At 55.2% G+C, this 12,931-nt stretch overlaps 1 protein-coding gene across 7 annotated transcripts in view; it reads left to right on the top strand.

The window, feature by feature from the left end:
- The window catches only part of BCL9L (BCL9 like), an 88,375-nt gene that overhangs the window by 31,438 nt on the left and 44,006 nt on the right, over nucleotides 1-12,931 (top strand). The window contains exon 1 of one of the 7 annotated variants that reach the window (XM_080567796.1): nucleotides 115-262. The exons of 5 other annotated variants lie outside the window; for them this stretch is intronic. The gene's annotated coding sequence lies outside the window, so the exon portion shown is untranslated. Of the gene's footprint in view, nucleotides 1-114; nucleotides 263-567; nucleotides 11,359-12,931 lie in introns of those variants that run through there. One more of the 7 variants, XM_080567800.1, reaches the window with a different exon arrangement.

The raw sequence follows: 12,931 nt of genomic DNA, 5'->3' as shown, positions 1-12,931 counted from the left end.
CCGTCGGGCGCGGGCTGGAGCCGCCGCCGGCGAGAGCGACAGGAGCGGGGCGCCGGGCTCCGCTCGCCGCGCGCCCCCCGCGGCCCGGCCCCGGGGCGAGCGGCGGGGGCACGGCCCGCGGCCCTGCGGCGGGCGGCCGAGCCATGAGCCCGGCCCGCGCGGCCGGCCCCGCGCCGCCGGCCGGCGCTGAGCAGCCCGCGGAGCAGCGCCGCGCCGCCACGGGGGGCTCGCCCGGCCTGCCCTGAGCCGCGCCGCCGCCGAGGTGAGTGCCCCGCCGCCGGCACCGCGGCCGCGCTCGGCGGCGCCCCATTGTTCCGCCTCGGGACGCGGCGCCCGCGCGGCGCCCGCCCCGGCGAGCGGCGGCGGCGGGCTCGGGACGCCGGCCCCGGCCCCGCGGCGGCGGCCCCGCGGCTGTCGGGGGCGGGCCGGGCCGGGCCGGCGGGCCGCGCCGAACCGGGAGCGGGGCGGCGAGCCGGGAGGCGCCGAGCCGTCCTGCCGCCGCTCCCGGGTGGCGGCGGGCCGCCGGAGGGAGCGGCGCCGGTGCGTTCCTCGACAGGCGCGGTAGGAACTTGCGGAAAGGGCCCGGGCCTCGGCGCAGCCCGGCCGGGGCAGGTGGCGGTTCCCACGCGGATCCGGCCCCTGAGCGGCGGTGCGGGGCGCGCGGCTCGCGGGGTCCGTGTCCGGCCCGGGCTGTGCGGCCCCGCCGGCTGCATGGGCTGGCCGGGGCTTCGCTGTCAACGCTCGTGCTGTCTTTGGGCGCGTCTTGGACGTCACCTCTGGTCTGCGTGGCCCTTCCGACTCTCTTTTTACATTTTAGAGATTGCTTTTCTTGGGTCCTTCTAATCTGTCGCTTCTGCTGCTGCTGGTAACTCCACAAGGAGCAGAGAGCTTGATCTGGGGCTCTGCTGTAGATGCGAAGAACTTCTTACTTACACCGTGCCTGGTTTTGCCTGGGCCGCTCTGGGTTTTGCAAGACATTATCAGTGGTGTTAAAGCCCCAGCAAGGACTGGAGCAGGGATTCCTCTGTTTGGAGTCCTTGCGCTTCGTGTAGGTAGGGTTGAAGTAAATGCTCTTGTTTGAGCCTGCCCTCGATGCCAGCTCTCTCCCCTCTTTCTTTCAGTGCCTCGATCGATGTGCTTCTGTTCTCTCCCGAGGTAAATCAGGCATGCGGTCAGTTTGGAGGAGACGAAAAAAAAAAAAACGAAGGGGGGAGGAATCTTAGACATATGTTCTTTCCTTGTGCTTGAGCTGTGCACAGAAAGGAACCGATGTAACAAAATCTTCACTGTGTTGTATTAGGGACATGTCTTTAGCAGGTGGTGAACTTGTCCTAGCCCTGCTCTGCTAGCAACCACTTGCTGGAGTAGAAATGTGAGAAGGATGCATATCTGAACACGTAAGTAATGCTACATGACAGGGCAGGCTGTTGTGTTGTTGCTTGCAACGTCTGCACGCCCTGGGGGCAGTGCTATTCGACAAGGTGTAGGGCTGTGGTGTCCTATGGTTGTGTCCTAGGCGTGCAACGCAAAGGGCTCCTGACAGTGCGATGCAGATGACAATCGCACTCCTTTGGCTGTGGTGTGTCCCTGCAGAGTAGCACTACAAGATTTAGCTGTCTGCTGCTGACCTGTGTAAGCCGCTCTGTGAGTGCGGCTCCAGTTCCTGACCCCATCCAAATACTGGTTCATGCCAGGCACGCAGCAGCGACACGCAGCTCAGTCCGTCTGTCCATCTGTTGCCAGGTCTCTGCACAGGGTTGTGCACGTTGTTTTGCTACTTTCACAGCAGGCAGGATAAGAAACTGAGTCACAGAGGAAGTGATTTGCCCAAGGTCTCATGGCAAGGCTGTGTCAGTGCCAAAGCAGGACCTCCTCTGACTCTAGTGCCGTGGCTGGCTGTAGCTGTGCGTGGACGTGTAATACACCTGGGGCTGATACTGATACAAAGATCACCGAGTCCACACTGGTGCACGATTCCCTCTTTCTCCTTGGTAGAAAGAAAATCCTGGGACTGTGTCACTTTGTTTTTTCTACAATAATTGCCATCCTCATTGGAGTTTTTTTTCCAGAGCATTCATACTCTAAATGCTATAGAGTCTTTGCTTTTTTTTTTTTCATGTATTTTGCCATTTCTGCTGTGTAAATGGTGCGATCAGTGCCTCCTTGCCACCTTGACCTGTATCTTTGATACCGAGAAGATCCATTTTGTGGCGTTCAGTATTTTCTGTTATAATGTTGTAGGTGCCACTACATCTGCCTCCCCCTGGAAGTCCCTTTCCTCTTTCTAGATGCCTGCTAAAAAAATAAAAAATAAAAAAAATGCAGCACCTAACTGAAATCTTACAGATTTAAAACCACAGATGTTCAGTTGAAGAAAGTGAAAAAATGATGTATTTTAAAACCCTCTACCTTTTGCATCGTATTGTGTTGGTTTGGGAAGGTTGCTGTCTTGCTGCTGTGTAACAGCGGGGACGAACTGCTACGTGAGGTGACTTGGCTGGCGCGACGCTGGAACCACCAGCTCTTTGCTCTTCCATGGCAGCTGCCAGAGATGCCCTGGAGTTAAACTGTGGTGCACCTCCAGTATAACGCAGGTCCACAGAGCTGTGCACCTTGCTTGTGCATGCTTGGAATCTCCAAAGTCCAAGCGCATCGAGGCTCTTCAACCCAGATGGAGTGAAATCCTCCACACTCGCTGCTCTGGCGGGAAGAAGTCTTTGTTTTTCCTTCTCCTGGCTGTTCATTCCCACTGAAGTGCTTGGAGTGCTCTCCCTCCCAGTAGTGCTTCGTGTGTGAAGAGGTGTGGAAGGGAGCATTAGCTACGCAGGAAGCTCTTGGTTCCCTCTTTGGGAGCATCATCTGTGTCCTGACAGGTGCTGTTTCTCATCGTTGTAGAGCTCTTTGTGGCTTACCCTTGTCGTCTGCCGTTGGTTGATGAGTCCCAGGTAAAAGATGGGTCTTGGGATTGTTTTCTGTGTGCTGTCTCTTGTTTGTTACGGTGTCTAGTTCAGCGTTGGGGCGTCAGGGCAACCTTTGCTTCTTTGTGCTGTCTTAGACGATTGCATCGGGTTTAGCTGCTGTTAAGAGTGGAACTTCAGCTACTGGAGTGCTCTGGTACATGCCTGTCTGCCCCTGAGGTCCAGATGTGTTCTTGCTGGGATTAGTTGTTTATTCTAACTATTATGGTAGGTTTTAAGCTGCTTGGGTCTAGCCATTTCCTGGGGATGGCATAGGCTGGCTTCCAGCTCTTAATTCCTTAGTGCTCTATCCAGGTTTAGATACCCTGGCTGATGGAGCTCACATGCAGGCCTTTTCTGGGGGAGTAGGTCCCCAGTGGAAAAGTATACTCGACAGATTTTTGCTATTCCTGCCCGAGAATCCACCAAGGGTCTGTTTCACCTGAGTCCTAGCTGTCTGAACTGCTGCTTTCCAAAACTCCCTCTAATGGCGATTTTCTTCTGCTCCTATGAAGACAGGCTGAGAGAGTTGGGGATGTTCAGTCTGGAGAAGAGGCGGCTCCGGGGAGACCTCATTGCAGTCTTTCAGTACTTAAAAAAAAGGGTCTTATAAAAAGGATGGAGAAGGATTCTTTCCTCAAGTACATAATGATAGGACAAGGGGGAACGGTCTTAAACTAAAAGAGGATAGATTTAGATTAGACATTAGGAGGAAGTTCTTCCCTGTAAGGGTAGTGAGGCACTGGCACAGGCTGCCCAGAGAAATTGTGGATGCCCCATCGCTGGAGGTGTTCAAGGTTGGATGAGGCCCTGGGCAACCTGATCTAGGGGGTGGCATCCCTGCCCAGGGCAGGGCGGTTGGAGTTAGATGATCTTTAAGGCCCCTTCCAGACCGAGCCATTCCATGATTCTGTCTGCTTCTGCATCCCATGGGATCGCAGGGAGCCCATCAGGGACTGCTCTTCTCGTCACCTTCTCCATGTTGAGGTCACTCTGGAGCCATAATGGAATTGGTTGGCTCTTTCTGCTGCTGTGTCTTCCCAGAGATGCTGGCACACCCCCCATGGCAACATGGTCAACATAAGCCCAGCATTTGCCCCACAAATACTATTTTCCTTGTGCTGGTGCTCTTTTGGTGCTCAAAGACTCAATGCCATGCCAGTGCCTCTGTCTCCCCCTGGAAGAGGGGGAGAATAGGAAGGTTGTGCTAGATTTGTGGTGGATGACACTTAACAGAAACTTTGATACAGAAGGTGTACGGGTGTATGGATGGACAAGGTATCATAGAGACACGATATACAGACACAGGAATATGTCACCAGTGTTATTGAAGCCCTATCAGTGAAGTGCTAGGAGGTTTGCTAGCGTGACTCTTCTGGCAAATCAAACTAACACAGTGTCAAACTAACACAGGCCTCAGCGTCACTTGGCTCCACTGGGCTGAGCTTCCTTCTTCCCAGGAAGATGTGGACTGACAAATACGGGTTCTGTTGATCTCACGTGTGATTCATTGTTTCCAGGAGGTGCAGGAGCTTTGGTACCGACTTTAAGTGGTTTGTTGATCTCTGTGAGGTTAAAACTACCTTATGAAAACAGAAGTTTGTGGTAGCGATGAAGAGGTGGCAAAATACATGCCTTGGGGCAGAGGGTCTGGGAAAGAATTGCAGCTCATTCGCTACTCAGTTCTGCATTTTCATCAGTTCTGAGATGGGGGTGAGGCCAAGGATGGTAGGAAAAAAATGCCTTGTTTCTTCCTGACTTCTGTTTTGAAGTGTACTACCTTCCAGTAGGCCTGTTTCTACTCCTCTGATTTGTGTTCCCTTCTGTGAGCACTCCCCTGGGAAGCCCTGAGTGGATGCTACCCAGGAACTGCTACTGGAGGATGGCAGAGATGTTTTTCTGTTGCTGTGTTTTGCCCTTCTTTAGCCTCTGCCTGGCACCAGCCACACCGCATGGTGTGGATCAGAGGCACCCTTCCTCCTTCCATGGTGCATGTTCCGGATCATCTGCTTCACACCAGGCAGTTCATAGGAATGAGGAGCTGGCTTTCTCTTTCCCTGCCTGATTTTCTTTGAAACTCAGTTCCTCGTCAAAGGTGGGAAAGAGTAATGGATTATTTTTTGAACTGGGACCAGTTCACACTGGTGTTTGTAGCTGCCACAAGGCCATACTCAGCAGGAGTGAGCATAGAGGAAGCAGTTAGTGTCACTGGCACCTGCTTTTGATTTAAGGGAAAGCCACGTTACAGAGGGACGCCCTGCCAGGGGCCCTGCCTGCTCCTCGCCTCCTTGGCAAGCAGAGCAGTGCTCGTCAGTGCCCTGAGCATTCTGGTTGCTGGTGTGGTAGAAGGGGGACACGGGACACCTTGGCATGGCTATCCAAAGCCTGTACCAAGCCTTAGAAATGGGTGCAGTGGACATCTGCGTCCCGAGCAGGTCTGAGTCCTGCTTGCTGCTGCCCTCCCTTCCCAGCTCGCAGTCCTGCTGCCAGCCTGTGACACGCTGCCGGTCTCGTGCCTCTCCTGACCTGGCAGGGTTGTCCTGGCACTGGCTGTGACCCTCTGCCGCAGCAGGCACCGTGGGGATGCTGGGGTGCACCACTTGAAGCAGTGCAGCGGGAACCTGGTCCTCTCTCACTGGCTCTGCGTCCAGGCTGGGTGCAACTCCAGGGATGAGGCCTCTTCCTACGTCCTCAGCTGCCAGCTCTTCCTGGGGAGGTGGGGTTGGTTCTTCAGCGGCTGCTGGTGCCTGGACAGATGGCACTAGTGACTCCCCTCTGTCCCTGCGTGGCAGTGGTTCCCAGCTCCACTGCACGGCCAGGTGGGGAGGTCAGGGCCTGTACCTGGCGTCTTGTCACGCTGCATCCTTCTGGGCAGCCGTAGGCAGAAGAACGTGCTGTCTGTGCCTGGGGATCTCTGGCAGACTGCTTCTCAGGTGAAGGCAGGTCAAGTGCCAGCTTCAGCCATGCGCCGTGCTGGCGGGGCACAGCCTGCTTCAGCTCAGAAGCTGTTGTTAGCTGCGTTAGCTCGGCACCAGCGCTAGGTGGTCGTGCCTGTCGGCTAGGGACTCTGGGACAGCAGGGAGCAGGCTGCCACAAGGCAGGTCCCAGCAGAATCGATATGGAGGAAGGCCGCCTCCTGAGGTGGACACGCTGGCTCTTGCTTTACAGGGGACCACAACGGTCTCTGCCCTTCCAGAGTCCAGATTTCCTGACAAGAAAAGTCAGCTTCACACTTTATCTTCCAAGACACAAGTCCGTTTTCTCGGGGTTCTGCTTCAAGGGTGATAGATTGAATTACAGCTGTTCTCCACATGCTTCACAAACTTTCATCCTCTCAGGTCCCTAGTGTAGAAGCTGCAGACTTCACCTTTCAGTATGAGTGACCTGTTCTGCTTTGGTCAAGGAACAGAAAACAAGCTCCCTCTCCGACTGCTAAGTCTCCCCTGCCTTCAGGAATTCCAGAGACACTACAGAAAACTGCACTTTGTCACTGGGCTTGGCTTCCACCAGGAGCAGGATCTAGCTGTTTTAGTGGGTTGTTTTGTTTTGTTTTTTTTTTACTTCCAATTTGACACAAGAGGCCTTGAATCCCAGCAAGGCGGTGATGGGGGAGCCTCTTCTCATGCTAGGGGTAAAATATCCTCAAGGTGGCTTTAAGACTGGGCTGTGTGCTGTGCCCAGAGGTGGGGCGTCACCCTGTTTGGTGAGGAGCTCTGCTGGAGCCAAGTCCTGGGCCAGATGCCAGATTTGTGATCCATGCCAGAGAGGGCGAGACTTGGAAAGCAGAGTGGAGCTCCTCCTGTGTGAGAGATGGCCTGAAATACCGAGCAAAACCACAGAGTGCTCCTTGTTCCTGCCTATGCCTACTGGTCTTCCCTCTCCCTGAGCGTGTGGGAGGCCACAGGACTGATCTGCTAGAGAGCAGGAGGGCTGAGCTCTGCAGGCAGCCAGGACACCTCTGCTCCATCCTGCCTCTTCCGGCTGCTGGTTGGGTTGATTTTTTTTTTTTTTTTAATATATTTAACCCTTCTTTTCCCATTGCACTGTTTTCCCTCATCCTTGCTGCTGTTGATTTAAAGGCTGCCTCCTTGCACACGGGCTCTCCAGAGCGATGCTACGTACAGATGTGTTGCTCTTCCTGACTTAGTTCAGCTGAGCAGCTTTCCTTTTTCTTGTTCTGCTGCTTAATGTAGTGACTGAGGAGAAGAACGAGCCAGGATATGGTTTGTGTAAAAGATGCTCCACAACACTGACTGTTTACAGACTCTGTGCTTCTCGAAATGTAAGCACAGGAAATGCCAGGCTCTGCTGGGGTTTGTGTGCGCAGTACGGCTCTGTGCGTGTTGTGTGTCTTTCAGCCTCTGGCAGTAGCAGTGTTCTGCACTGTCACAATCCAGAGGAGGTTTCTAGCAATCCACAGAAGCAAAGACTTGCTTTTTTCACCTCCAAAATAGAGACTGAGAGGAAAAGTGAAAGGAAATGACTTAAGTGAAGACAGGAAGGGAATATGGGGCAGAGCTAGGGATAGAAGCCAGGAATCCTGATTCTCGTTCCTTGCTCTGCTTGTCCTTAGCTGCTGCTTTGGGTCTCAGCCTCCTGATTGAGCCTAGGCGTAAGTGGGTTTTTCTAGAAGCTGGTAAAGTAACTTCGCTCATGACGTGTCCTCCACGCTTGCTGTGCTTGTGAGCATTCCAGTCTCTGAGTGTCTGATCTCCAGGATTTGCCCAGCTGAGAAAACTGTAATTTAGAAAGCTGTGATTGGTGTGGTTGCAGCAAAAGTCACAAACTGTCTTTGGCTGGTGACTAGTGCCCAGTTCTCCAGGGAGAGCTGTGGTCCACGAAGGGACTGCTGTGTCTTTTGTAGAATGGACAGGGAAATGGCTGTCGTGACTCAGGGGATCAGGATGCACTGGTGAGGATGGGAAATGAGTCTCGATGTAGAGCAGCAGAGGAGGAGGGTGGCTGGTAGGGCTGGTGTGCGATGAGCTTGCCCCGCCTCTGCCTATGTGGCCTCTGCTTCGTGCATGAGAACAGGAGTCCCTGGAGCAGAGCCCTGCTGCCTTTCTCCGATATTTGTGCCTGTGAGAGAGCTAAGAGTTCTGAGGCACTGTGGGCTCAGTGCACAAATACCAATTCATGCCCTGTGAAATCGTCTGTGAACCTTCTAGCCTCCCCTCGGCTCTGTGTGATACCCTTTGGAAAAGTGTCTGTGTGTGGCCAGGTCTCTGATTTGTCACGAGCTCCACACAACCACAGTGGCTAGCATTTGCATTTGCATGGCCTCCAAACTGTCTGCTCTACGTGTAATGGAGGAAGCAAGCTGGTGAGGTGCGTCCTCGCCTGGCGCTTGCTCCTTGGAGCCGTGCTGTTCTCCCAGGGCACTGCGCCCCTCTCTGGAGGAGGCAGTGGAGCCCCAGGCTCTCCACGGGCAGTGACTGGGGGGAAGAGGGCTGCGTTTGATACGGGGCTCAAAGCTACGGCTCCTGCCACTGGTCTCCTTCATCTGGGGAGCTGCTGCCACCCAAGCTGAGGCTGTGCGAGCTCACCGGCTGCTCAGCTGGCAGATGGTTGTTTGTTAAATGGCCAAGGAACATCCCGCAGTCATGTCTCTCTCTGAGCTGCTGGGCTTAAATGTCAAAGGGTCTTACTCAGGTCTCTTTTAAGGGCTTAATTTAAGGGATGCTGTTTCTTTTTGGTTGCAACATGAAGTTGGCTCGTGGATGGTGTTTCTTGACTTGGCACCCAAAGCTCGGTAACTGTCTCACTGGGTGTGTATCAGTTGCCTGATTCTGCAGACTGGGACTCTGTGGAGCATTTCGGTCTTCCCAAGAGAAAATATATTTTTAATATTCTCTTCAGAAAGAAGTTTCTGTTGACTAGTTGCCTATCGGTAAGCACTAGTTGTGTGTCCTATCATGCTCATCTTCTGTTGTGGCTGCATTTCAGCAGTGAAGCGATTGCTACTCCATGCTGGTGTGTGTTGTACTGCGCTGGGCTCCTGGCTTCTTGAAAAGACACAGTGTGAGGCTGCAGTCCGCAGAGGGTGCTGGCTCGCAGAACTCAGTTGCAAGGGTCCTGAGCAGCCACGCTGTAGGTCTCCCACAGCATTGGTGGCCTGCGGGCACAGGGTAGCAAGGAGGTAGCTGGGAAGCTTCGAAGGGCAGTAACTAACCAACAACAAGGGCTGAATCTCTGGGTGACTCTTCCTGACAGCAAGCTGGCCAGGACTGTGGAAACCCCTACAGCACTGGAGCTTTCACCACTTCCTTGGCAGGATGTGTTCCAGCACTGGTCTGTAACAGGGGATCGGGCCAGACGGGGCCTGAATGAAGCTGCTCCGGCCACAGGCGGGCCTCAAGCGCAGCAGTCAGGCTGGGCTGAAAGCTGCTTGTGTCCTGTGTCTGTGCAGCCTTGTTTGAACTTTTCCCTGGCAAGGAGCAAAAGGAACTGGGGAGACCTCGGGCTGGTCCAGGCAAGTTTCCTCTGCTCTCCCCGCCCCCAGATGCAAGTGGGGGAACAGCAGCAGCTCCAGACTGCAGTCTCGGAGCTGAGCAGTTTGGGGGCCTTGGTCCTGACTGCTTTTAGAGCAAATGATTTTTGCCTCTGGTGTTCTCTGCCTCTTGGGCTGCGATGCAGGGAGGGGGGAAGTGAAACTGTGGTTCAGAACAAGCCCTTTGGATGGCAAGAAAATTGCTGAGTAGCTGGTTTCCAGGTTGCCGAGTTCCTAGCCAGGGCCTGGCACGGCTGCCAGAAGCAACAGGCTTGGAATTTCCTCTGCCTGGTGCCAGCTCGTCTTGGGCTGGCCACAGCACCTCTGCTGGGGCCGGGGCTCCCAGAGAGCCCTGTGGATGGGGCACTCCCAGAGCAGGGGCTACACTTGGAGCCGAGCACTGCCCCCCTCGTTTTTGGTGCCTGGTTTCTATTTTCTTTTCCAGGGTCCAAGCTGTTTTGAATTACGCAGCCTGCGCCTCCCGCGGGGCTCCTTGAGCAGCCGCCTAATGAGCTGAGCTCCTGACAAACTTTGCTCTGGCTCTGGCTATGCTAGGAAAATTTTACAGCCTTTTCAGAAAAAGGAAATGCCAGGAAAGGCCTGTCTCTTCTTATTTTTATGAGGGGGTCCCGGTTGAGAGGGGGTGAGATGGGCTTGGAAAAGAAGACAGGAAGGGGTTTGAATGCTGTGAAGGCTGCCCCCCCCCCGTGTGCTTTCTAGTGATTGGTGTGAGACGGGGTGACACTGGTGTGGTCCCTCCCTGCCATAACTGCGCAGCGTGGGGCAAGACCTGCAGGGCGCTTGGAGGGTACATTGTGGGCACGAGGAGAGGGCAGAAAGAAGCGGCATGCCTTGGGGAGGCAGCAGTGTGAATGGCGATGGGTCAGGGCCAGCTCTCTCTGCAGCACCAAGCCTTTCCACACCCCGCTGGTGGCTCCTTCTGGGAGTCAGCTGGGGGGGGACGGCAGTCCCGGCAGTTTCCTTGTCCCCAGACTCAGCAGCAGGCAGTGCCTGGTGTCGATTGCTGTCTGCCAGCTGCCGATTCCTGCCCCTCCAGCCCCAGCTAATGGAGAGTGTGTGGGGACCAGACCTGGGGCACTGTCACCTGGGAGGGCAAACGCGTACAAGCTGGCGTGGCAGCATGCGTGACTGCCCCTGCTGCAAGGAGGTGGTGGGCTGCGTCTTCACTCCCAGCTGCTGACATAGTTACTGGCTGGTTAATCTTTGCTAATTACATTTTTCTGAATGGCAATGTCTTTATTTCTACTGTGGTAGCAGGCAGAGGCTCCTGCACACGCGTGTGTTGCGTGGCAGTCCACAGGGCTTCACGGGAGGGGCAGCAGCGGGTGCACAGGGCTCAGCTGGTCTTGGAGCTGGGCTGTGGGTCTCCCTGCCTTGGAAAGCCAGTGTGCCAGAGTCTGGGCTGGGCCTGGAGGGAACAGGGTGCAGGGATGAAGGTGCTGCTGGCACCTTCCGTCTGCAAGGAATCGTCTGGCATAATTCACCGCCTGTGGCTGAGGAACCTTGTTACATTGGGAGAAACTGGGGCACAACGCATGCTGTGACTTGACCAACTCCATGTGGTGAGACGGTGCTGAGAGGGGAACCAGGAGCCCTCGTTTCCCACCCTTAGCTTTGGATAAACTCTCCCTCAGTGAGGTGTGGAGCTCCTGCCCCTGCATTTGTCTGCTTTCCTTTAGCAGAGGCCACCGATGGCGTTGCTGGCCTCTGAGAAGCGCTGTGATCAGACGGACACTGGGATGCAGGCTGCCTGGGTGCTGGTCCTCGCCACCCTTCCCGCAGAGCCTTGTGGGGCCAGCTGAGCCCAGGAGCTGGGAGCGCTTCTGCTCGCTGGTGTCGCCCCCTTTGTGGTTCCCAACAAGGACGTTCTGCCCAGCGAAGGGCGGGCAGGTAAGCAAATCGTTACCTTCCTTTTCAGATCAGCAAAGCCTTGTGGTCAAAGTGTAGCGTCAGCGTGAATCTTGCAGTCAGGAAACTACCTGTGGTCTTTGGCTGAGGCGTTTCGGGCTGTTCTGGTTTTGTGGGGCAGGGGCTTGCTCTCTGTCTTGACTGAGAATTAGCTTCTTAGCCTGCCTGCTTGGTATCTGCTCTTGGCTGGATGCTCCTTGTGTGTCCTCGCTGTGTCCCAGATTTGTGTCTGATGGTCAAAAGGCATCTGCGGGGACAGAGGTGGAGATGGTGGTTGGAATATGTAAAATTGCATCTGCCTGGGGAGTTGTGGAGCTTCTTCAGTGGGAGGGACTGAGGTTTCTGTGTGATCTGTAAGCATCAGCTGCTGCCAGTCATAGTCAATGAGCTTCACATGTGGGCAGTGATTGCCCTGGGTAGAAGGAGCCTCGCGCCAGTCCTGCTTTGAGGGCTTTGCCTGTCCTGTCTGTCAGGAGGGTGGCTCTGGATAGCTATTTGATTTGGCAGCCTGTGCAGGCCTGGCAGCCCTAAGAGTGGGATGCAGGCACCAGAAATGTGCCCTCCTCTCCCTTTGTCACTTCTCCCATCCCCTGCTTTCTGCTGTGCTGGGCAGGAGAAAGCACTTCCCTTGGGCTGCATCCCCTCCTCCACCTGGAAAATGAGTGCTAAGTCCTGCTTCTTTTCACGGGGCTCACAGGCAGGAGCAGAGATCTTATTTGACAATAGAAGCCAAGCTCCTTCGCTTTGCTGCTCGGAGGTACGAACGTAGCCCTCCTGTTGATTTTCTCGCAGAGCTGAGGCATTGGGTCTCCTCTCAAACTGGGTCTGCCTTTTGCTTTTCAGGCATGGCTGGGACAGCACAGTCTTTCATCTTGTGCTTGTATTTCCGCTGCTTGCACTCTGACACTGCCGTTAGCATGGCCTGGCTGAGTCTCGGCCGCTCGAGAACTAAATCCCCGGCAGTCCTAGCACTGCTGGCTGCAGCCATGAGCGGTCTCCTTACCTAGAGCTGGTACTGGTGATGTTGAGGAACTGAAAAGATGGGCTCCGTAGGGGGTGGAAGAGAGTGCCTCGTCTCTGAAACGTGTTGGAAGCTGCCACGAAGCGGTGTGCAAGTCCTGCAGCAGTGTGCAGGCTGAGGGCATGGGCACCTCTGGGTGAGCGGCGGGGAGTGGGCAGGGGAGGGAATAAGTGGGGAAGCAGCCTGCACACGTAGGCTCGTGTCTTCTGTCTGGCGCGCACTGCTCTGGCTCTGGTGCCTCTGGGAAATGCTGTCCTTCCCTATCACCTCCTCTGAGAGGTTTGCACCCGCAGCTCCCTCCATTGCTGCCTTTTGAGGTGTGTGGGGCCGGATGCTGGCTGCTGAAGGTTTGGGCCCGTGCCATTGTCTAGGGACCAGCGGACACCACGGGCCTGCAACTTGATTCCTGTGGAGAAGTTTCCATCTGCAGCTTTGGGGAGCCCAGCAAAGGATGTCAACTGTGTACCTGGTTCTTCTCTGAGCCCAGGTCTGAAAGATCTAGGCCAGGTCTAAGCATCCATTAAGCAACGTAAT

The sequence above is a fragment of the Anser brachyrhynchus genome (genome assembly GCF_964034855.1).
Source record: "Anser brachyrhynchus genome assembly, chromosome: 25".
In the NCBI taxonomy this organism is placed as follows: Eukaryota; Metazoa; Chordata; class Aves; order Anseriformes; family Anatidae; genus Anser; species Anser brachyrhynchus.
The sequence above is the reverse complement of the archived record's forward strand: the minus strand, read 5'-3'. Positions and strand labels throughout refer to the sequence as shown.